Below are 23,167 nucleotides of genomic sequence, written 5' to 3' on the forward strand. Positions count from 1 at the left end.
CTGAGACTGTTGTCTTATTTTTTAATGTGAATTGTTAGATGACCACTAGTTTTTTTTCAACGTCTTATTTTATAAATAGAAAGCATCCATTTACCTTTAAGGGAGTAGTTATTCCTGATTTGCATATATATTGGGGTGAAATCTGTCCGGGTGCCTTAACAAAGTTATGAGTACAGAATAATTTCCAGCTTCCTGTCAGCCTCCCTACTCATCCTTTTTTCCCCCTTGTCCAACCCTAGGGTACTAGATGGGTTTGTTTTGCTGATTCTAGAACTATTGGCCAATTAAGAGTGCCAGTGTGGCTTTTTCGAGATCCTTTCAAGTTTGGAGTACTGGCTGTGGTATGGCTTTGTTTTGTAGAGTGTGCAGAACCACCACGCCAGCTGTGGGAGTTCGAGTTCTTTCACTGCGGAGCTTCTGGCTACAGAGTCTGTCTGTCCTCGGTTGAAATCAGACTGGCTGGTTTTGGGCGTTGTTCTGTTTTGCAGTTTGTGGCAGGCGACACATGGCTGAACAAGATAAGAAGGGTTTTATTCTTGTGTTAGGGACGTGCTGGGGCTGGGTTGGAATTCAGCTATGTTCAGGCTCTGATTGGTTACTTCAGATACTCAGAACTCTGTTATATCCTGTCATTATTTTGCACATAAATTTGTTCCCTTCTCTTGTTTTTATCGTCTATTCCCCAGCTCCCGCCGCCTTTCTAAGATTTAAAATTAAAACTCTTTTAAAATTTAAAACTCAGACTCTGTTCGTGGTAGCTATTGTTTTTATATGATATCTTTGAACAGGTATTAGAAAAATCTAAGCAGTTAATGAAATGAATACCTTTCAGTCTCTTTGTAACTTCTGTGAGACCAAGAGACTGTGGTTTTCAGCATTTAAGAATGAGCACTTGAAAATTGGTAGAAATGTCTGATTGCTGCTTTTAGTCCTAAAATATGTCCAAATTGTTTCCAATCCTCCTAGATGCCGTTCTTCTACCCTGGGCATGTAGGGATCATGTGGTAATTGGAATTTCTTCTGAAAGGTAGAAAGGAGAGAGAATGCTTTTTCAGTGGGTTCAGTAAATGATTTCAGCCTAGATTTCTACAGCAGTGAATTTTTAGGCACATTACAGGTTGGGAAGTTATAAGGGTCTTTCTTCAACTAAGTGGACCTTTGCTTTATCTAGGGCTTACAGATTTAATCGTCATTTTTGATTTGTAGATAAAGGTTTTTAATGTAATATTTTCTTAGCATTGAATTATCTTTAAGCTTGTGAATGTAAGCAAATTTTTAAAGTGAATGTCGGAAACCTGTGACTATATGTGTATTTCCAGCTTTTAGCATTTTCATTTGTGATTTCTTTTCCAAATTACCATATAATAATTTTGATTAAAAAAATGTTTGCCACTTTCAGGGTTGCATGAGTCATTCATTACCTGCAAGGTGAAATTATTTGTAACATTTCTTATAAAGTCAGTTGATAAATACAAAATTGAAATAGGGAATAAGGATCATGCTGATAACTTTTTGTATTCAGGTGTTTTTTTTTTTTTAAATTTTGTCCTTTCATTTAGTTTATTTAGTTGTTCAGTATAAAATCATGATTCACATAGTTATGCAATAGTGCATTCACTTGTACAGTTTTATGTAAGTCAACATGTAGAGTCCAAAGTAAATTTTTTCAAAACTATAGAGCTATAGTCTTTTTGATTAATGGTGCACTTATAAAATGTTCATATTTATTCAGTGAGATGATAAAGAGGAGATTTACTTGAAATCATTACATAAATATGTTAACCTGGTGATACCATATAACACATTGGGAGTTTCCAGCTGTTAACATGTATTACATAACATTAAGTTTACATGTAGTGTTTTTTTTTTTAAACAAAGTGTGCATTTAACATTTTTTAAATAAAACTTGAGGCAAGCATTCCATTGGTCAGTTTTACATATTTTTCTGTGGAGCACTGTGATTCTTGGGGCAGGGGGGACAATTGGAAAGATATTTAAATGTACATAAGTGGTTGCCCTTCCAGGAGTCATTCAGAGATGAGTGTGAATTGCTTCCCAAACTAACAAGGGTCACAGAAAGAGCAGGATATTTTAATGGCTCTCCAGAGATAATTACAGGTACTCTTACATCATGGCTGTCCAACAAAAGTTAATGTAAATGCTTCTTATTATATAATTGTTTGTCTCCTAGAAGTTGCCATTCCACATTTTCAGGAACAGCAAGCTTAACTTTTTGGTTTTATCTTTTAAAGCTTGGTTTTGATGGTGTTTTAGAGCTCTATTTGAAGACTTGCTCCTATCCCTTTTCCCCTTTCAATAATTGGGAGTCTTCAAAGTGTGAATTTAAATTTTATTGTTTTTTAAAAAAAGATTCGCTTATGTATTTGAAAGACTGACACAGAGATTGAGAGACAGAGGGAGAGGGAAGGAGACAGAGAGATCATCCATCTACAGGTTCACTCCCTACTTGGGTGATAGGAACCCCAAGTACTTAGGCTGTCCTCTGCTGCCTTCCCCAGGCACATTACAGGCAGCTCCAATATGGGATGGCAGTGTTACAGGTGGTGGTACAGGCTTAACCTGCTGCGCCACAATGCCCATCCTGAAATTTTATTTTTTAATTTGAAAATGTTATTATTTTCATGTTTTTTGAAAGGCAGAGAGAGATACCTTCCATCTGTTGGTTTGCTCCCCAAATGCCTGCAACAACTGGGGTTTGGCCAGGCCAAAGCCAGTAGCTGAGAACTCAGTCTGTGTCTCTGGGAGTGGCAGGGACCCAAGTACTGCTGCCTCTCAGGGTATATGGATCATCAAAGCTGGGTTGGAAGTGGAGGAGCCAGGACTCGAACCATTCACAAGATGGGATGGAATGCCTGCCACTGAATTGAAAATTTTAAATCAGCACAATTATAAATATTGTGCTTCAGGGCCGGTGCTGTGGTGCAGCAGGTTGAAGCCCTGGTCTGAAGTGCCAGCATCTCATATGGGCACCGGTTCTAGTCCCGGCTGCTCCTCTTCTGATCCACCTCTCTGCTATGGTCTGGGAAAGCAGGGGAAGATGGCCCAAGTCCTTGGGCCCCTGCATCCGCATGGGAGACCTGGAAGAAGCTCCTGGCTCCTGGCTCCTGGCTCCTGGCTTCGGATTGGCACAGTTCCGGCCATTGTGGCCATCTGGGGAGTGAACCAGTGGATGGAAGACCTCTCTCTCTAACTCTGTCTTTCAAATAAAATAAAATAAATCTTTAAAAAATAAATATTATGCTTCCTTTTGAATAAAATAGCCTTGTGTATGTAGTAATATTATATGGTAGTATAATTCTTTACCATTTATAATGTTTTCACTTCAGTGTAGGGCAGGCAGAATATGTTTCCATTATTTGTACTTTAAGGCACCTCTGAGTTTAAGTCATAGCCACAAAATCAGAACAGACCCCCAATTTTAACCTAGATTTTCTGGTTCTGAATTCTTCCATTTTTTTTTTCACTTTAAATTACGATCTTTTAATGTGTAAATTTTCTGTCTTCCTTTCCTTTAATAACTTTCCAGCCTGACCAGATTAGACTTGGATTTTCCTCTTACAGGATACTTTGTAGTACCTTATTCATTCTAATTTTAAACATCTCTAGAGGATACAGCTTTTGTCATTTCCTCAGGAGACTGAACAACAATCTGATAGAACTTGTAGTCAGGAAGAAGTTTTTCCTGATGGTTTAGCTCAGGCTTTTAAGTTGTTCTGTATGCTTGCTCTGGGGCTAAATGACGCTTTCCTCCCATTTTGTATTTATATGACTCTAAGTAGTTCAGAGGGTTATCTCCCACTCTTTCCATTCCCCTACCCTACTTATTACACTGTGCTTAGTCAAGTTGTGTTTTTTTTTTCTGTTGATATGTTATCTAAAAATCAACCATCCCTCTTAATATATTATTAGCTGTTGCTTAATTGCTCTCCTAGTGCAAAGTGCTTGTTTTTCTTAGCTGCTCTCCTAGCACAAAAGGTGATACTCTGTTTTATCTTCACCCATATTCTGGAGAAGTGAGCTCTGACTTTAGTTTTACTGTGATTCAGGGAGGCTTTGATTTTTCTCCAGGCAGAGCCTCAAATTACAAATAGATTCTCAAGGTCCTTTTAATTCACTTTTATTTTAGATAGTTTTTGGAATGGATTTTAGAGTTGTCACAATCAAATGAAACAAATTTATGCAAACTGCATAATTACCAAATCGGCTAATTAAGCAGTTATACTTATTATAAAATTCTTTAGGAAGTGATTCAAATATGAGTTCCCCTAATGTAACATGTTATCAATTACACGACAGAAGGGTAGGGTAGGTTAGGAAATGCTAAGTGTTAGGAGCCATTGCTGATGGAAAATCAATTGGAAGTGAAGATAACAAACATCTCTGAAGTAAGTGAAGAGATGTAATTGTGACTTTAAAGTAAAATATCTGTTGTAATATAGTGAGATACATATGGAAGTTGTTATACTGTGCCATTGGGTTTTCAGTCTGTTACTTTAAATTATAAGTCATTTTATCCTTTTTTTTTTTTTTTTGCTTTACCTTTTTAAAAAATGTATGGTCTCCTGTTATTTCCACATATTAATGAAAAGAGAGACCAAAATGATTAGTGGCATTTTTTCCAGTAAAATGGACTACTGTTAAGACTGAATAGCATTTTACTTTTTTGATACTGTGCAAATGTTTACCAGAATTGTTAGCAATGACAAGAAATAGTCACAGAAAGAATAAGCACATAATTAAATTATTCTAAAATACACAAGATTGTTGAAGACCTCCTGAGTAGACTGTATTCTCTGATACTGATTTAGTTTAAAGTTATTTAAATAGATGTCCATATTCTTTTGTATTTTGCTGATAATTTGAGGATTTTGGAAACATTCTAACTTAAGAGCATTTTTGTTTTTCAAAAACTACCTGGAGTACCAAGATAGCTGCGTATACACGTTTGTAAGCAGCATCTTATCTTCAAGAGAAGCCCATGAAGCTAATACCCAGTATAATTGTCAGCTTTTTGATTCTGTAGTGGAAATGCATGATTGGTACTGAAGGTCAGAGGCCGTGCACAAATTGCATAAGCATGTATTGTTGACTTTTAGTAAAAGAAGAAATACACCAAGTTATCTTACTGAGTTAGTATGCACTCATGCATCTGACAGTTTAAGTTGCTATCAAAACAGTCTTTTACTAGTTGAGATGTGGAGTTCTGGTTTTTGAGATCATAGTCCCAAAGCTTGGGTGGCTTCCTAGTGTCTAAGATAAGGAAATCTAATGGCCGGTGGCAAATTGTTCCATCTTTGGTCTTTGAGTAAAAATTCATACAGAAATTACAAGTATATAAGAAATTATACAAGTTCATAAGAAAACGTTGTTTAGTTACTGCTTACAGTTAGCCACTTGTCACACTGACTTTTCTTTTGACAGCATATTATAGTCATTTAAAGATATTGCCATGAGGCTACAGTACTACACTTTAAAAAAGAATTATGTATTTATTTGAAAGGCTGAATGACAGATACAGAAAGAGTATTTGTGTCAGACAGACAGACTGAGATCTTCCATTCCCTGGTTCACTCCCCAGATGACTGTAACCACTGGGGTTGGTCCATCCTGAATCTAGGAGTCTGCAACTCCAACCTGTTCTCTCACATGGGTGTCAAGGGTCCTAGTACTTGGGCTATCTTCCTGTGCCTTCCTAGGTGTCTTAGCAAGGAGCTGGGTCAGAAGCACTCTGATGTTAGATACCAGTGTCCAAGCAGCATCTTAACCCAGTGTGCCACAGTACTGCATTTAAAGGCTGATTTTTCATGTTCAGAAGATCAGAGTGGTTCTGCAAGTCTTTCCTAGGTTTAGAAGATGTTGATAATTCTGTTACAGAAAAACTGTACACTTCATCAACATATGAAGTAATTGAGTGAAACTGATCATATAATGCAAAAAGTTTTGCAGAAGAGTAACAGATTTCCCAGATACTCCTAAATATATACAGGAAATCCTGTGAAGGTGGTTAGGCACGTCCTTCCATAGATGTTAGATGGGTTATCTGCCTTTGTTTCAGACACAGACTGATATGTTGTGGTTTGCCCAGTAGTCTCTGTGGTTTATGCAGAGGAAGTGGTTCTTGTGGGTGAAGGTCTGATCTTTTTGGAGATTGTTGGTGGCACATGCACTGTCAGCTTATTTCCTTTTTTGTTGGCTGTTTGAGCAAGACCTTCTCAAGGCTTAAGGAGTACTCAAATATTTTGTAGTCAGGATAGATGGTTATAATGTTGTATGATATCTGCCTCTCAGGTGATAGGAAAGGTTAATTTAATGTTTGTAAAGTGCTTTGAGATCCTAGGATGAAAAGGACAGACATGTTTTAGTACTTACAGATTGTGCTATGTTGAGATATTGTTGAAGTAAAAATATGTTCATATAGATAAATGATTTTGTACTCGAATTGCTTTGTAACCATTCAGGTACTGCTTAATCATCACAAGAGTTAGAATTTTTTCTTTTTCTTTTTTTTTTTTGACAGGCAGAGTGGATAGTGAGAGAGAGAGAAAGGTCTTCCCTTTGCAGTTGGTTCACCCTCCAATGGCCGCCGAGGCCAGCGCACTGTGGCCGGCGCACTGCGCTGATCTGATAGCAGGAGCCAGGTGCTTCTCCTGGTCTCCCATGGGGTGCAGGGCCCAAGCACTTGGGCCATCCTCCACTGCCTTCCCAGGCCACAGCAGAGAGCTGGCCTGGAAGAGGGGCAACCGGGACAGAATCCGGCGCCCCGACCGGGACTAGAATCTGGTGTGCCGGCACCGCTAGGTGGAGGATTAGCCTATTGAGCCATGGCGCCAGCCAGAATTTTTTTTTCAACTCTCCTTTTTAAATTTTACCCTATATGAGTTAACTTAGTGGAGTACATAACATGGCTATAGTACTGGCTAAAGCTTGCTCAGAAAATTCAATACCTAGGCCGGCGCCGCGGCTCACTAGGCTAATCCTCCGCCTAGCGGCGCCGGCACACCGGGTTCTAGTCCCGGTCGGGGCACCGGATTCTGTCCCGGTTGCCCCTCTTCCAGGCCAGCTCTCTGCTGTGGCCCGGGAGTGCAGTGGAGGATGGCCCAAGTGCTTGGGCCCTGCACCCCATGGGAGACCAGGAGAAGCACCTGCTCCTGCCATCGGATCAGCGCGGTGCGCTGGCCGCAGCGCGCCGGCCGCGGCGGCCATTGGAGGGTGAACCAACAGCAAAGGAAGAGCTTTCTCTCTGTCTCTCTCTCTCACTGTCCACTCTGCCTGTCAAAAAAAAAAAAAAAGAAAATTCAATACCTGGAACAAGCTGCTTTTCCCAACTGGTGTACTAAAATAATGAAAGGTTTTCCCTTTGAGATCAATAGCTATACCATCCATATACAGAATGCTATATTTGCTTTGTTGAACGTAAAAGTGAGCAAAGTGTTAGAGTTGTATATTCATACTCCTCATTTTTTTTGTTTAGCCTTTGACATTTAAACAGTTACCTGAATATTTTGTGCAGAGAGACTTTCTTTAAAACTAAGTTGTCAACTAATTTTCGAGTTCCTCAAGGGTAGGAGAATAGTTCTTACTCATTTTGAAATTTTTTTTTTAAGATTTATTTTTATTTATTTGAAAAGCAGAGTTACAGGAAAAGAGAGCGGGAGAGACAGAGCTTCCATCTGCTTTTTCACTCCCCAAATGGCTGCAGTGGCTAGGGCTAGGGCTAGGTCTGGGACTGGGCTTATTGAAAGCCTGGAGCCGGGAGCTTCTTGTAGGCCTCCCAAGCAGGTGTGGGGGCCTAAGCACTTGGGCCATCTTCTGCTGCTTTCCCAGATGCATTAACAGGGATTTGGATTGGATATGGAGCAGCCGAAACTCCAACCAGTGCCCATATGAGATGCTGGCCTGCAGATGGCAGCTTTGCCTGCTATGCCACAGTGCCAGCCCATATTTTTAAGTACTTTTATTTGCTTGGTTATATTTTGTTCTTTTTGACACTGAAAAGCATAAGAAAGAAAAAAATGGTCCAAATGATCCAATAATCCTGATGCTGCTGCTCTGATTAAACATACACCTGGAATATTCAAACTAGAGGCCAGCATTTAGTCTAACAGTTAAGACCTGGCATCCCGCAGTGGAGTACCTGGGTTATATTCCAAGCTCCAGCTTCTGATTCCAGCTTACTGTTAATGCAGACCCTGGGAGGCTGTGATGATGGTTCAGGTGATTGAGTTCCTGCGGTCCACCAGGAGACTTGGATTGAGTTCCTGGCTCCTGGCTTCAGCCATCACCAGACCAGCTCTCGTGGGCATTTGGGGGAGTAAATCAACAAGTGAGAGTTCTGTGTTTGTCTTTTTTACTTTCTGTCTTTCAAATAAATGGTTAAAAAAGAGAGAGATTTGCTTATTTGTTTGGAAGGCAGAGAGAGAGCTTCCATCAAATGGCTCCCAACAGCCAGGGCTGGGCTATGCTGAAGCCAGGAGCTAGGAACCTGGAGCCAGAAATTCCATCCAGGTCTCCCATGTCGGGGGCAGGGACTCAAGTACTTGAGCCATAATCTGCTGTTTCCCAGGTGCGTTAGCAAGGAGCTGAATCAGAAGTGCAGTTGCTGGGGCTTGAACTAGTACTCAGATAAGCGATGTGTGTGTCCCAAATGGTGGCTTAACCTTCTGCACCACAGTGACCACTCCTAAATTCTTCTTCTTATTATTTTTGACAGGCAGAGTGGACAGTGATAGAGAGAGAGACAGAAAGGTCTTCCTTTTCTGTTGGTTCACCCCCCAATGGCCACTGTGGCTGGCGCACTGTGGCTGGCGCACCACGCTGATCTGAAGCCAGGAGCCAGGCGCTTCTCCTGGTCTCCCATGGGGTGCAGGGCCCAAGCACTTGGGCCATCCTCCACTGCCTTCCTGGGCCACAACAGAGAGCTAGACTGGAAGAGGAGCAACCAGGACAGAATCCGGCGCCCCGACCGGGACTAGAACCCCGTGTGCCAGTGCCACAGGCGGAGGATTAGCCTATTGAGCTGTGGCGCAGGCCATGATTTTCTTAAAAAATAAAGTTCAGACCATATATAGGGTGCTTCAGAAAGTTCATGGGAAGTAGAATTAAAAAGTGATTTTGGTACAAAAAATTTGAAATCTATGCATAGTTTTTTCATAATATGCATTGGCCAAGGAATTTTTATAGACCCTTTATATACATTACTTCAAAATTCTTGTACAAAAATGAGCGTATTTTTTAATTCCATTTTTCATAAACGTTTTGAAGTACCATCATGAAATGGCACACTATGTAAAATTTCTCTCTGAGCTTACCTCTATCCCTAAATACCCATTAGTTTCAAATATCTTCTCATGAGTAACCATAGTTAAATTGATTTGGCTACTAAAATATTTATAAATATATCAGCCTATCATCTTAATATTCTTTGAAACTACCCTATAGTAGGTGTATCTGTCAGCTTTTGCTATGTTTTGTTGCCATTATAACTTCAAACCTCAGTGCTTGTGTACCTTTGTATTTGTGTGTTTTTTTTTTTTTTTAAGATTTATTTTATTTATTTGAAAGACTGAGTTACAGAGAGAGGTAGAGACAGAGAGAGAGAGTTCTTCCATCTGCTGGTTCGCTCCCCAGATGGCCACAACGGCCAGAGCTGTGCTGATCTGAAGCCAGGAGCTTCTCCCAGGTCTCCCACACTGGTGCAGGAGCCCAAAGACTTGGGCCATCTTCTGCTTTCCCAGGCCATGAGAGTTGGATCGGAAGAAGAGTAGCTGGGACTTGAACCAGCGCCCATATGGGATGCTGGCGCTTCAGGCCAGGGATTTAACCCAACCTGCTGTGCCACAGCGCCAGCCCCTGTATTTCTTGTTACATTACATGTTGTCAGCTGTGGATTGGCTGCAGCATTGCTTTACTTGTCTTAGTTTGGAATGCTGGCTGAGGGAGCCATTTCTGGGATATGGTGTTGTTGGGACAGTAGGAAACAGCAACAAAATTGATGCAAACATGTAATGGCTCCTAAAACTCACTCATTTGAGGTTTTCAATGCAAGTCAGAGGATGGTGGGTAAGGCTAACGTGCCTGGGAAAGCAGTGGAAGATGTCTCAAGCATTTGGTCTCCTGTCTCCTCTATGGGAGACTCAGATGGAGTTCCTGGTGCCTGGCTTCGATCTGGCCCAGCCTTGACTATTGTGGCCGTTTGGGGAGTGAACAAGCAATAGATCTCTTTTCTCTCTCTGTTTCTTCCTGTCAATCTGCCTTTCAAATAAATAAGATAAATATTAAAAAAAAAGGTTGTTTGAAATTTGTGAAACATACACTAAAGTATAGAGGATAGGATGAACCTACATGTCCCCATCATTAGCTTCAAAGATTATCAGTGCTTGACTTTTTTTTTTTTTTTTAACATTTATTTATTTATTTGAAAGAGAGGGAGAGGGAGAGGAAGAGAATCAATCTTCCATCCAGTGGTTCACTTTCCAGATGGCTGTGCTGGGCCTGGCCGAAGCCAGGAGCCAGGAACTTTATCTGTATCTTCCATATGGGTGTAAGGGGCCCAAGGACTTGGGGCATCTTCTGCTGCTTTTCCCAGGCCTTAGCAGGGAGCTGGATAGGAAGTGGAGCAGCCTGGACATGAACCAGATGGCAGCTTTACCTGCTACACCACAAGACTGGCCCCTAGGCTGGACAGTCTTGGTTCATCTGTTGTAGCGGTTTCTAGATATTCTGATTTGACTCATAGATGTTTCACTAAGTATTTTATCTGAAAGATGAAGTCTGAAAATGTAACTTCTTACAGTAAATTCTTACTAATAGTTTGAGGTGATGATACTGTAGACTGACAGGTACCATATAGGAAAGGATATTCATAGAATGTGTCTAGGATTTGATGGAGCTTATTTTTATTTCATTTTGAGTATTTCTGGAGGGCTTACAACAGTGTCTCTCTCTCTCTCTCTCTCTCTCTCTCTCTCTCTCTCTCTCTCTGTGTGTGTGTGTGTGAAGCAGGTAATTAACCTCTGGAAAAAATAACATTGCAACAGATTTGATTTGCAGGAGGTTTCATTTCTCACTGAGCCTCTGTGGGAATGATGCCAGTTGAAAAGAATCCCAGCTCTAATGGCTCCAGGTCTTCTGGGAACTCGCAGGCAGTGATGTTATTTACTCTTGGGAAGAACATCAGAATCATTTATAAAAACTTTGTGTTCACCTATACTACTTGTTGTGGGAAAAAATAAAGGATCTTTCATGTCTTTAAGGTTATCCCTAAGATGACAATGTCTAATACTATTTTAGAAATCATTAAAACCATTTTCAACTTCTCAGTTTAGTTTGTTTGAGGGTCTTAAAGCCTCCATTTTAACCCAAGATGTCACAGATTTTATTAGTATTCTGTGTAATCAATATGTTTGTCATTTCCATGGTGGTGAAAAGTAACAGGTATTATGTTATGGGTCTAGAATTACCACTTTCACAGAACATTCTTTTGAGGAGTGGTTATGTAATAAACAGGGAAGCAAATTAAAGCAGATATAATCCCTTCTTCAGTTTGTAGATTGGCAGTTGATAATGAGGTAGTTAGGATTTATATGGTTTAGTATATAAAAAAATATGATATATAACAATGGAAATACTTTAGTACCATTGTCAAATTAATTTTATTTATTTATTTATTTATTTTTGATAGGCAGAGTTAGACAGTGAGAGAGAGACTGACAGACAGACAGAAAGGTCTTCCTTTTCCGTTGGTTCACCCCCCAAGTGGCTGCTACGGCTGGCGCGTTGCGGCCGGCATGCTGCGCCGATCCAAAGCCAGGAGCCAGGTGCTTCCTCCTGGTCTCCCATGCGGGTGCAGGGCCCAAGGACCTGGGCCATCCTCCATTGCACTCCCAGGCCACAGCAGAGAGCTGGACTGGGAGAGGAGCAACCGGGACAGAATCCGGCGCCTCGACCGGGACTAGAACCTGGGGTGCCGGTGCCACAGGCAGAGGATTAGCCAAGTGAGCCATGGCGCTGGCCTAATTTTATTTTTTGAATGTCTTTCACTGTGAAGAGGCATATTACTAGTTCTAAATAGTCTTAGTTTTCCTTAAAATATGTTGTTAATCTCATTTCAGAATGCACATAGGAGCTATAGTAGAAAAGTGGGTATCATTGGTTTATAAATAAAATGTTTTAAATTTGAGTTCTTTGCATTGGATTGATTCTGGTTTTGGTTACTTGGGACAATATAGTCTGTTGGGGCCAGTGCTGTGGCGCAGCAGGTTAAAGCCCCAGCCTGCAGTGCTGGCATCCCATATGAGTGCCGGTTCGAGTCCTGGCTGTTCTACTTCTGATCCAGCTCTCTTCTATGGCCTTGGAAAGCAGTGGAAGATGGCCCAAGTCCTTGGGCCCCTGCACCCATGTGGGAGACCTGGAACAATCTCCTGGCTCCTGGCTTCAGATTAGCTCAGCTCTGGCCATTGTGGTCATCTGGGGAGTAAACCAGCAGATGGAAGATGACTCTCTCTAGCTTGACCTCTCTCTGTAACTCTGTCTTTCAAATAAATAAAATAAATCTTTAAAAAAATATATAATCTATTTAAAACATAAGTAAATACAGTTTTCCCATGAAAAATGACTTTTTTTTTTTTTTTTATCTTTGACAGGCAGAGTGGACAGTGAGAGAGAGAGAGAAAGGTCTTCCTTTTGCCGTTGGTTTTTCCTCCAATGGCCGCCGAGGCCAGCGCACTGTAGCCGGCGCACTGCGCTGATCTGATAGCAGGAGCCAGGTGCTTCTCCTGGTCTCCCATGGGGTGCAGGGCCCAAGCACTTGGGCCATCCTCCACTGCACTCCCAGGCCACAGCAGAGAGCTGGCCTGGAAGAGGGGCAACCGGGACAGAATCCTGCGCCCCGACTGGGACTAGAACCCGGTGTGCCGGCGCCGCAAGGCGGAGGATTAGCCTAGTGAGCCGCGGCGCAGGCCTGAAAAATAACTTTTGAGTTGCTGTTCCATCTGTTATTTTCTGTTATATCATGATTGGGAACATTAGTTTTCAGAGATAATAGTTTGTCAGCACCTTTGTCAGGATTATATATCCACACTTTAGTTGCATTGTAGTTGGATTTGTTAGTTGTACAATTTGGAGACAGATTTGTAGTTTCTAGTTACTGTATTTACACGAGAGTTCTACAGGATTAGAATTCTTCAAACCATATTTAAAGGTAAAATTGACTGTGTTGCCTGGGTGTGAACTGTAAAAAAAAAAAAAAAACTTCTCACTGTGAAATTATATTTTAACAGTATAAAAGGTATACTTCTTCCAAAAATAGGAATTTAGTGTTATATAGATAAGTACTAATAATTGTATTAATTTTGACTCCTCTGACAGACTTCTTTTGGATGCTACTCTTTTGGTCAGAGATATCAAGCAGCTTTTAGATGGGCAGATTTTTGATGTATTGATTAAGATGCCCACATCTCACATTAGAGTGCCAGGTTCAAGTCCCAGCTGGGCTCCTAATTCCAGCTTCCTGCTAATACATACCTGGAAAGCAGCAGGTGATGGCTCAAGTACTTGAATTCCTGCCACCTACACAAGAGATCTGAATTGAGTTCCTATCTCCCGCCTGACATACATCTGGGGAGTGAACCAGTGGGTAGGATCATCTCTGTCTCAGCTTCTAACATAAATATAGTAATAAAAATAATTATAAAGTATTTTTTAAAGGAAAACATATGTCATCCTTTAAGTGTGTGTGTGTGTGTGTGTGTTGCCCTTGTAAGAGAGGAGCAGGTGATAAGAAATGAGTGAGGATTATTTTAAGAATAAAGCCTTGGTTTTGGTGTGTCAGACTTGTTTTGCTCCTTGCTAGCTGAGAGAGCTTAGGCAAATTTACTTCTCTGGATAGCAGTTTAGTTTCCTCATCCATAGAAATGGGAATAACACTTCACAGAAAAATTGTGAAGATTGAATGAGAATATGTTTAGTATTTATTTGCTTAGCACATAGTAAGAGATCAGTGAATTACAGTGGCTGTTACTGTTTAAGCCTCAGAAATCAATTAGATTTTCTTAAAGCTTTTTTTTCCTTTTTCAATTATCTTTATATACAGAAGATCAATTTAGTATATATTAAGTAAAGATTTCAACAGTTTGCACCCACACAGAAACACAAAATGTAAAGTACTGTTTGAGTACTAGTTATAGCATTAACTCACATTGTACAACACATTAAGGACAGATATCCTACTTGGGGAGTAAGTGCACAGTGACTTGTGTAGTTGACTTAACATTTGACACTCTTGTTTATGGTGTCAGTAATCACCTGAAGCTCTTGTCATGAGTTTCCAAGGCTATGGAAGCCTTTTGAGTTTGCCAACTCCAATCTTATTTAGACAAGGTCATAGTCAAAGTGGAAGTTCTCTCCTCCCTTCAGAGAAAAGTACCTCCTTCTTTGATGGCCCGTTCTTTCCACTGATCTCACTCACAGAGATCTTTCATTTAGGTGGTGGTGGTTTGTTTTTTTTTTTTTTTTTTTTTTTTTTTTTGCCACAGTGTCTTGGCTTTCCATGCCTAAAATAGTCTCATGGGCTCTTCAGCCAGATCCGAATGCCTTGAGGGCTGATTCTGAGCCCAGAGTGCTGTTTAGGACAGCTGCCATTCTATGAGTCTGCTGTGTACCTCACTTCCCATGTTGGATTGTTCTCTCCTTTTTTATTCTATCAGTTAGTATTAGCAGACACTAGTCTTGTTTATGTGATCCTTTAGCTCTTAATCCTTTCATTATGATCAATTGTGAATTGAAACTGATCACTCTGACTAGTGAGATGGCATTGGTACATGCTACTTTGATGGGATTGAATTGGAATCCCCTGGCACGTTTCTTTTTCTTTCTTTCTTTTTTTTTTTTTTTTTAAAGATTTATCTATTTATTTTTTAAAGGTTTTTTTTTATTTGAAAGAGTTATAGAGAGAGGTAGAGACAGAGAGATGTCTTCCATCCACTGTTTCAATCCCCAGATGGCTGCAGTGGCCGGCGCTGCGCCGCTCCGAAGCCAGGAGCCAGGTATTTCCTCCTGGTCTCCCATGCGGGTACAGGGCCCAAGCACTTGGGCCATCCTCCACTGCCTTCCTGGGCCACAGCAGAGAGCTGGACTGGAAGAGGAGCAACCGGGACTAGAACCTGGCACCCATATGGGATACTGGCGCCACAGGTGGAGGATTAACCAAGTGAGCCGTGGCCGGCCCCTCTTTCCACTCTTAATCACCTATTTGCTTATTCCTTTTTCCAGATTTTTGATATAAGAGAGTTTTGTCTTATTTAAATAATGGCAAAATTATGTTTAGGTCTGTTATTCATTGCTTTAAGTATGCACACATCTGTAAATGCTGGAGTTTTTTGAAGCCTAATCTGTCTTGCTTATAAACCATTTTCTATCAGAATTATTCTGTAGTTCTTCTAAGAAGTTTAAGGCATATCTAATAACAAGTTTTATATTTTTTGGTATTAATCAACATCAAGCAGCAAGAAATGACCCCCCAAATTGTTACATTGAATATGGAAGGGAAAAAAGGGCAGGAAATGCCTTTTTATAAGAAGTGGTCAGGCTTTTTGTGAAGCATATATGATAGAACCAAATTGGGTTATGCTTTTTTTTTTGTTGTTGACAAGAATCTGTGGTTAAGTGGCAGTAGAGATGTTCTTTTTAAAGATGCCTCAGTAGGGTAGTGATCTTTCCTTATCATTCAGTTGTTTTCCTTTTATATAAATAGATAATTATCCTTTTTATTGTAGCCTTTGCTTCTCCTGAGCCACAGAATGGTGTTACTTTTAACCTTTATGTCTTTGTAAATGATTTTTCCCCCTATATCTGAACTGTTGTGGAATGGATCATTTTAGTTAAGTTTTTTATGTCATAACATGGAGAGAAAATTTGCTTAAGAGGTATTTTGGTGTGAGTTATTTTTTAACTTCACTTTTTTCTTTCTTTTTTTTTTAGTAGCTGTAGACTCTCCTTATATTTTCTTCATAGCCTCAGAAAATCTGGAAGATTGGCAGATCATTGGTTTAAAAAAGAAGCCTGCAAACCAGATCTCACTATTAAGTACTGTTTTCTAGGTAGAGAAACACTAGATTATTGTAATTTGAGAATCTTACTAGGTTTAAGACTTAGGCTACATGCAAAAGAGCCAAGTGGAAGCTTTATAGCCCTTAGGGAGGTCTGCAGACATCCGCATGTCGGGTTCTGGGAAGCTGCTTTTTCCCATGCTTGTGGCCTCCCTGTGGGGTAAAGGTCTGTTCATTTTGCATAAATATTTACCATATCTCATTTTAGCTAGCATTGCTTCCTCATGCTGTTAGCAGAACTTTGCTTATCCAGCTTTAAAAATTTACTGTTACTGATACGACTAATCTGGTGAATATTCCATCATCTTTGAGGTTTGATGAAGTGAAAAAATCAGATTGGAAAAACAGTGAGGAGGTAAGCCAATTCACAATCAATAAGTAATTTGGTTATGGAAATGTTTGCTCATGCTAGTTTTCCATATTCTTTAAAGAGTGATTATCACTGAAGTGGCATAATTCACTTTAGTTTTGTCACATCTAACAAATTATTTTCACTTTGATATGTGTATATGAAATTATTGTCACTTTTATGTTTTTATGATACTTTTGTAACTGTTTCCTCATTTAGTAACAATAATAAGCTTTCACATGTGAAGCAGCATTTCATGATATTATAGTGAATACATATAATAGCACTTGCAAGGCAGAAGTTATTACCATTTTAAAGATGAATAAAGAATATAAATTCAGCAACATCATTGACTAGTATGTCTCAACTAGAACATTTTTGGAAACAGGTTTCAAATCCAGGTCTTTGGCTTTGGGTTCAATCTGTTTGTTATTGCACACCATTTTGTGAAGTTAGATCCCAACAGAAGAATAAGCCAAAGAAGGTTATTTATTTAATCTATTGCCATTTAATATAACTTATACAACAGTTTCTAATTGTCTTCCAGGGAGCATCCAGGATGCTTTAATAAGGTTCATCTCCTGCCCCCTGACCCCCACCCCTCCCTGATTAAGAGCCCTACATTTAGGCACTGAAGGCAAAAAGTAGATTGTAAAATGGAATTGATGTGGAACTATCAGACTTTGATTTTATAGTAAAAATCCAATTTATTATTAAGAATATCATTTTATTGATCAAAACCAGCCCCAAATCTGCAATTTTATACGATTTGGCCTAGGAACTATCTATCAATATATCAGTATGACTGAACCTTAGATCTCGTCATTGCTTGTGAAGATTCTGCTTTCAAGTTGTGTTTTCTGTTTTGTTTTTATCTCCTTCTCCCCCATGACCTTGTACATGTACTCTTTGCTTTGATCGTCATTACAAGGCTTCTAATCCCTCCTGCTTGACACCATCTAGGTCCTCCAGTCTTCTTCTATCTTTTATTTCTGGTTGAATCCTTTTGCCATTTTCTGAAATTTTCCAACCATGCAGTAGATACCCAGTAGACTTCCTGGATTACCTACTACTTTTCTTTAGATTAGCCTAACAAAAAGTTGTTTCAAAGATGCTTTTTATTTTTATCTTTTTTTAAAAAATTTATTTATTTATTTGAAAGAATTTACAGAGAGAGAGGGAGAGACAGAGAATCTTCCATTTGTAGGAGCTGGATTGGACATGGAACAGCCAGGACTCAAACCAGCACCCATATGGGATACCAGCATTGTGGCTGGTGGTTTTACCTGCTATGCCACAATGCCATCCCCTCTGCTTTTATATTCCTTACCTTTTACTTATCCTGGGAGGTAGTAATACAACCATTAGTCTCTCCATTCAAAATACATTTGTTGAATAAAAATTATATGCTACGGATTGTAATATTTTATACATTTCATTTTACTTAATCCTCATAACGACCCTCTAAAGGTAGGGGTTTTATTCTGTGTTTCTGAGAAGGTAGCATGCCTAGTGACTGGGTAGCCTGAGTCTGACTTCCCATCCTATATTCTTAATGTGCTATATACTGACATATATAGTCAGAGTAGAGTGAGAGATACTGGTTCTGTCTTTTAGGGGTTTCTAATCCAATTAGGGTGTGGGGTGCAAGTGGAGCAGACAGCAAAGTATGTAGGGTGCAGTGGGAACTCAAAGAGGAATAATAATCAGTAGTTTTTGGAGAGACCAATAGCAGTTTCATAGAGGAGGTGAGTACTTCTGCAGAATTCAAGGAAGCTGAGACAGATGAGGACTAGAAAACTTAGTGGAACAAAATGAATAACGACATAGAGGTGAAGTAGCTCACTTTTTTGTTAAAGATTTATTGTATTTATTTGAAAGGCAGAGTTACAGAGAAGCAGAGGCAGAGAGAGAGAGAGAGAATCTTCTATCCATTGGTTCAATCCCCAAATGGCTGCAACAGAGTCGGGGGGGGGGGAGGGTAGAGGGAGGGAAAGAGGGGTCTTCCATCCACTGGTTCACTCTCCAAATGGCTGCAACAGCTGGAGCTGGGCTGATCCGAGGCCAGGAGCCTGGAGCTTCCTCTGGTCTCCCACACGGTTGCAGGGGCCCAAGGACTTGGGCCATCTTCCACTGCTTTCCCAGGCCACGGCAGAGAGCTGCATCAGAAGTGAAGCAGCTGGGATTTGCACTGGCGCCCATATGGAATGCCGGCACTGCAAGCAGCGGCTTTACCTGATACGCCACAGCGCCGGCCCTCGTAGCTCACATTTTCTAGGAACTGCATGTAGTTTTGTGTGGCTAGAACATGGAGCTTGATGTATGGGCACAGCAGTTGGTGAAGTTGGAGTGAAGAGTGGCACTAGATTACGAAGGGTCTTTTATTTCATTCTAAGGAATTTGAGTTTTAACTTCTGGGTTGTGAGGAGCCACTAATGCCTTTAATCAGGATGGTCTTAAGATCATTGTCAAAGGTCATTCAAGTGACATAGTAAAGAATGGGTTGTTGGTCTTCGAAACAGAGACCAATTTAGCGGCAGAGAAACCAGTAAGGAGACATTTTTCAGTAATCCAGATGAAAAATGAAGAGGTCCTAAATGGAAATTCTCTTTTAAATATATATTACATTTAATACAGAAGAGACAAATAGAGCTATTAAGAAGATATTAAGAATATGAGTAAGATGAAAAGGGTGAGTGGTGGGAGCGTGGGCCCCTCAGGCTTGTGTGCTTGGTTTGAGCCCCTCTTGCTTATATGGGGAAATTAAAGTGAGGATGCAAGGTTTTGTTGTTTTTGCTTGGTTAACTAGTTAGATGGGGAATGGAAGAGAGAACAGTGCAGCAAAGGACAGATTTAGTTTTACATAGTATGTTAGTTTTCTATTGCTCTGTAATATATTATCCCCAAAGAGTAAATTTGCTGTATTCAGTATGATAGACAGATGTGGATATTTAAATTAAAATTGGTTAAAATTAAATAAAATTGAAAATTAGTCACACTAGCCACATTTCAAGTATTCAGTAGCCACAGAACATTTTAATCATTGCAAAAAGCTCTTTTGAACACTGCTATCAAACATTTATTATAAATGATAAGGGATCTGAGAGCACTTTGCTGGGTGGTTCTAATTTAGGGCTTCTCAATGAGGTTGTAGTCAAGATGCATGCTGTTAGAAGCAAAGGCTTCAGCCATCTGACAGCTTGACTGGAGCTGCCTGGCCTACTTCCAGGGTGACTCACTCAAGCTGGGCAAGTGAGTGCAGATTGTTAGGAGGAGACCTTGCTTTTTCCATTGGTGGGTGGACCCAGTGCTGTTTGAGGCAGCTGGCTTTGCCCAGAGTGAGTGGTCATAGAGCACGAGGTGGAAGCTGTGAGAACTTGTGAGCTGACCTCAGAAGTCATGCTCGACCATTCCTGTAGTGGTCTATTGATTGCACACAGTTCTGTTCACTGGGCGAGAGGGTGAGGTGATGAACACTAGGAGGCAGGAGTCCCTTGGGATCATTTTGGAGGCTGCCCACAACATGGAATACCCAGGTACAGTGTCCAGTGGGCAACTAGATACACAGCAGTGAGGTTTGGCCACTGCTGTTATATTTGTGATGGTAGTCTTAAGTAATTTGAGTAGGCGACATCAACAAGAATACACTGGAAGTATAGGCAATATGGTCTTCTGGGTCCCATCTGGGAGTAGGACAGAAGTGCTCTTGAGGAACAGTTACAGTACTAGGGAGAGAACCAGGAGAGCACCCCACGTAGGGAATAGGAAGGGATACAGGTTGCAAGTAGAATGTAGTTAACATTGCTGAATAGCCAACTTGGAGTAGAAGCTGAGAGTTTTTCTTCTGTAAATTATTTATTGACTACCTATGCTGGAAACTACAAATATATACATAAGATGAATAAGAGTCTTTAGTAACTCCTAATATTGTCTGAGGACAGGTTTGGGAAGGTTTCTTGAAAGGAAAGCAGTATCATTGTGTAGTCTCTTTAACAGATACAGAGTTGAGTTGGTATTTAAAGATTTGTGGGGTGATGGATATGAAAATGACATTTTCTTTTTTTTAAAGATTTATTTTATTTCTTTGAAAAATAGTTACAGAGAGAGGTAGAGCCAGAGAGAGAGGTCTTCCATCCGCTGGTTCACTCCCCAGATGGCTGCAATGGCCAGAGCTGCGCTGATCTGAAGTCAGGAGCCAGGAGCTTCTTCCGGGTCTCCCACATGGGTGCAGGGGCCCAAGGACTTGGGCCATCTCCTACTGCTTTCCCAGGCCACAGCAGAAAGCTGGATTGGAAGAGGAGCAGCCGGGACTAGAACTGGTGTAGTGAGGGAAAAATGATAAGAAAAGAGTGTAGAAGGCCAATTTAAGAGATCTTAAATGTGTGTAAAAGAACTTGTCCTTATTATCTTAATGGTTTGTCGTAGTCCTGGACTATTAGTCACTTATGTTTTTCTTTCTTTCTTTCTTTCTTTCTTTCTTTCTTTCTTTCTTTCTTTCTTTCTTTCTTTCTTTCTTTCTTTCTTTTTTTTTTTTTTTTTTAGAGACTATTTATTTGAAAGAGTTACAGAGAGAAAGAGAGAGAGAGGGAGAGGAGGGAGAGATCTTCTATCCGCTGGTTCACTCCCCAAATGTTCATAATGGTCAGGGCTACCAGGCTGAAGCCACAGTGTTGGCCTCTGTGTTTTTCTTTAAGTAGTATTACTTTTTAAACTTAAAATATATTTCCAAAGGAAACTTCAGTTCATTTTTACAAATAAACCACTATTGAATACCACATACAGAAGTCAACAGTAGAAATTAAATTTAAAAAGAAAATTAAAAAAAATGAAGGGACAGGCATTTAGCCTACTGGTTAAGAAGCTCACATTCCATGTTGGAGTGCCTGGGTTCGAGTTTCAGCTCTGCTCCCAGTTCCAGCTTTCTGCTAACGTAGACCTTTGCAGGCAACAAGTGGTGGTACAAGTAATTTCCTGGGTCCCAGCTTCAGCCTGGCCCAAACTCAAATGCAGGCGTTTAGGGAGTGAGCCCCCAGATGAAAGCTCTTTCTGTTTCTCTGACATTCTCTGTCTTTCTGCCTCTCAAATCAATTTTTAAAAATTTAAAATAAAATTTAGTAATGCATCTTTTGGTTCGCTAAAATGCCTACCTGAACATAAGTTTCTCAGTAAGGTGTCTGTTTTTGGTCACTTAACAATAAAGGGCCCTTTGTTTGGATGTTGCTTAATTCAGAACAAAGATGAGATTGAAGATAGTCTGGATGGTTCTGTTTAAAAATTTTGGTGTTAACAAGCACCAGGAATCCCAGCTCTCAAGTATTTTTAGTTGGAAAGATCAAAATATAGTTAATGGTCAACTTTGGTCTATAGTTAAACACTAAGAAAAATTAGGCCTTTTGTTCCAAGAAGCTATTTAATCTGTAGTATCTGTTTGGATCTGTGTCAAGGTACTTATTAGATATACATGAAATGGAAAAGAGATTCCTTGTCTATATTATGCTGCCATCCAGTTTGGGAAAATACTCTTGAAAATTATCAAATCTTTCAAGCATCATGTAGAATATTCAGAATATTTTCAGTGGAATCCTTGACCAGTCCTTTCAGAGCGGAAAAGGAATATAACTCAGCTACCTGTCTCAGTTCTAGTTTTTTCAGTTATCACGTTCACTTTGTCTTATACGTGGAATACTTAAACTTGTCAGGATAAGTTTAACTTACTCACATGAACAGATATATTTGTTAAGATACATTTATTTCCAGAACCGGCGCTGTGGCGTAGTGGGTAAAGCTGCCGTCTGCAGTGCCAGCATCCCATATGGGCGCCAGTTTGAGACCTGGCTGCTTCACTTCCTATCCAGCTCTCTGCTATGGCCTGGGAAAGCAGGAGAAGATGGCCCAAGCCCCTGGGCCCCTGCACCCACATAAGAGACCTGGAAGAATCTCCTGGCTTTAGATTGGCGCAGCTCCAGCCGTTATGGCCATCTGGGGAGTGGACTGGCAGATGGAAGACATTCTCTCTCTCTCTGCCTCTGCCTCTCTGTAACTCTGCCTTTCAAATAACAACAACAAAAAGATATACTTATTTGCAAGCTTGTCTCAGTCATGCATATGATCTGATAAATTAAAGATTTCTTCCAGAAATATTTGGAATTCTTCGGCAGCTCAGATTGATACGTTAAGAGTTTTCCACTCTTTGGGCTAAACTGTATATAACTCCCAATTTTGAATTTAGATAGGAATACCTTTATAACATGTTTAATCGGTGGTTTATGTTTTATTAATGGCTGACAAAAGATATGCATATAGTACTGGTAGAGAGGTTATAAAAGTGCCAAGAAAAAGTAACATGCTTGATGTTAAAAGTTGGGGTGAGGGGGGTAAAGCTGCTGCCTGCGATGCCAGCATCCCATATTGGTGCCAGTTCAAGTCCTGGCTGCTCCACTTCTGATCCTGCTTCCTGCTAATGTGCCTGGGAAAGCAGTGGAGGATGGCCCAAATGCCTGGGGCCCTGTACCCAAGAACAGTGCTTTACTGTAAGGGAACCGAAACAGGAAATCATAGCTGATGGATTTGTTTTTTAAAAATTTATTTTATTTATTTGAAAGTCAGAGTTACACAGAGAGAGGAGAGGCAGAGAGAGAGAGAGGTCTTCCATCCGATGGTTCACTCCCCAGATGGCCACAACAGCTGGAGCTGC

General features: G+C 40.4%; 1 protein-coding gene across 9 annotated transcripts in view; it reads left to right on the forward strand.

Annotated features, from left to right (window-relative positions):
• ARHGEF12 (Rho guanine nucleotide exchange factor 12) overlaps positions 1-23,167 on the forward strand; it is a 162,624-nt gene that overhangs the window by 1,946 nt on the left and 137,511 nt on the right. The window contains exon 1 of one of the 9 annotated variants that reach the window (XM_070047283.1): positions 14,518-16,479. The exons of the other annotated variants lie outside the window; for them this stretch is intronic. The gene's annotated coding sequence lies outside the window, so the exon portion shown is untranslated. Of the gene's footprint in view, positions 1-14,517; positions 16,480-23,167 lie in introns of those variants that run through there. 9 annotated transcript variants of the gene reach the window in all.

Source organism: Oryctolagus cuniculus, chromosome 1, assembly GCF_964237555.1.
Source record: "Oryctolagus cuniculus chromosome 1, mOryCun1.1, whole genome shotgun sequence".
NCBI classification, from domain to species: domain Eukaryota; kingdom Metazoa; phylum Chordata; class Mammalia; order Lagomorpha; family Leporidae; genus Oryctolagus; species Oryctolagus cuniculus.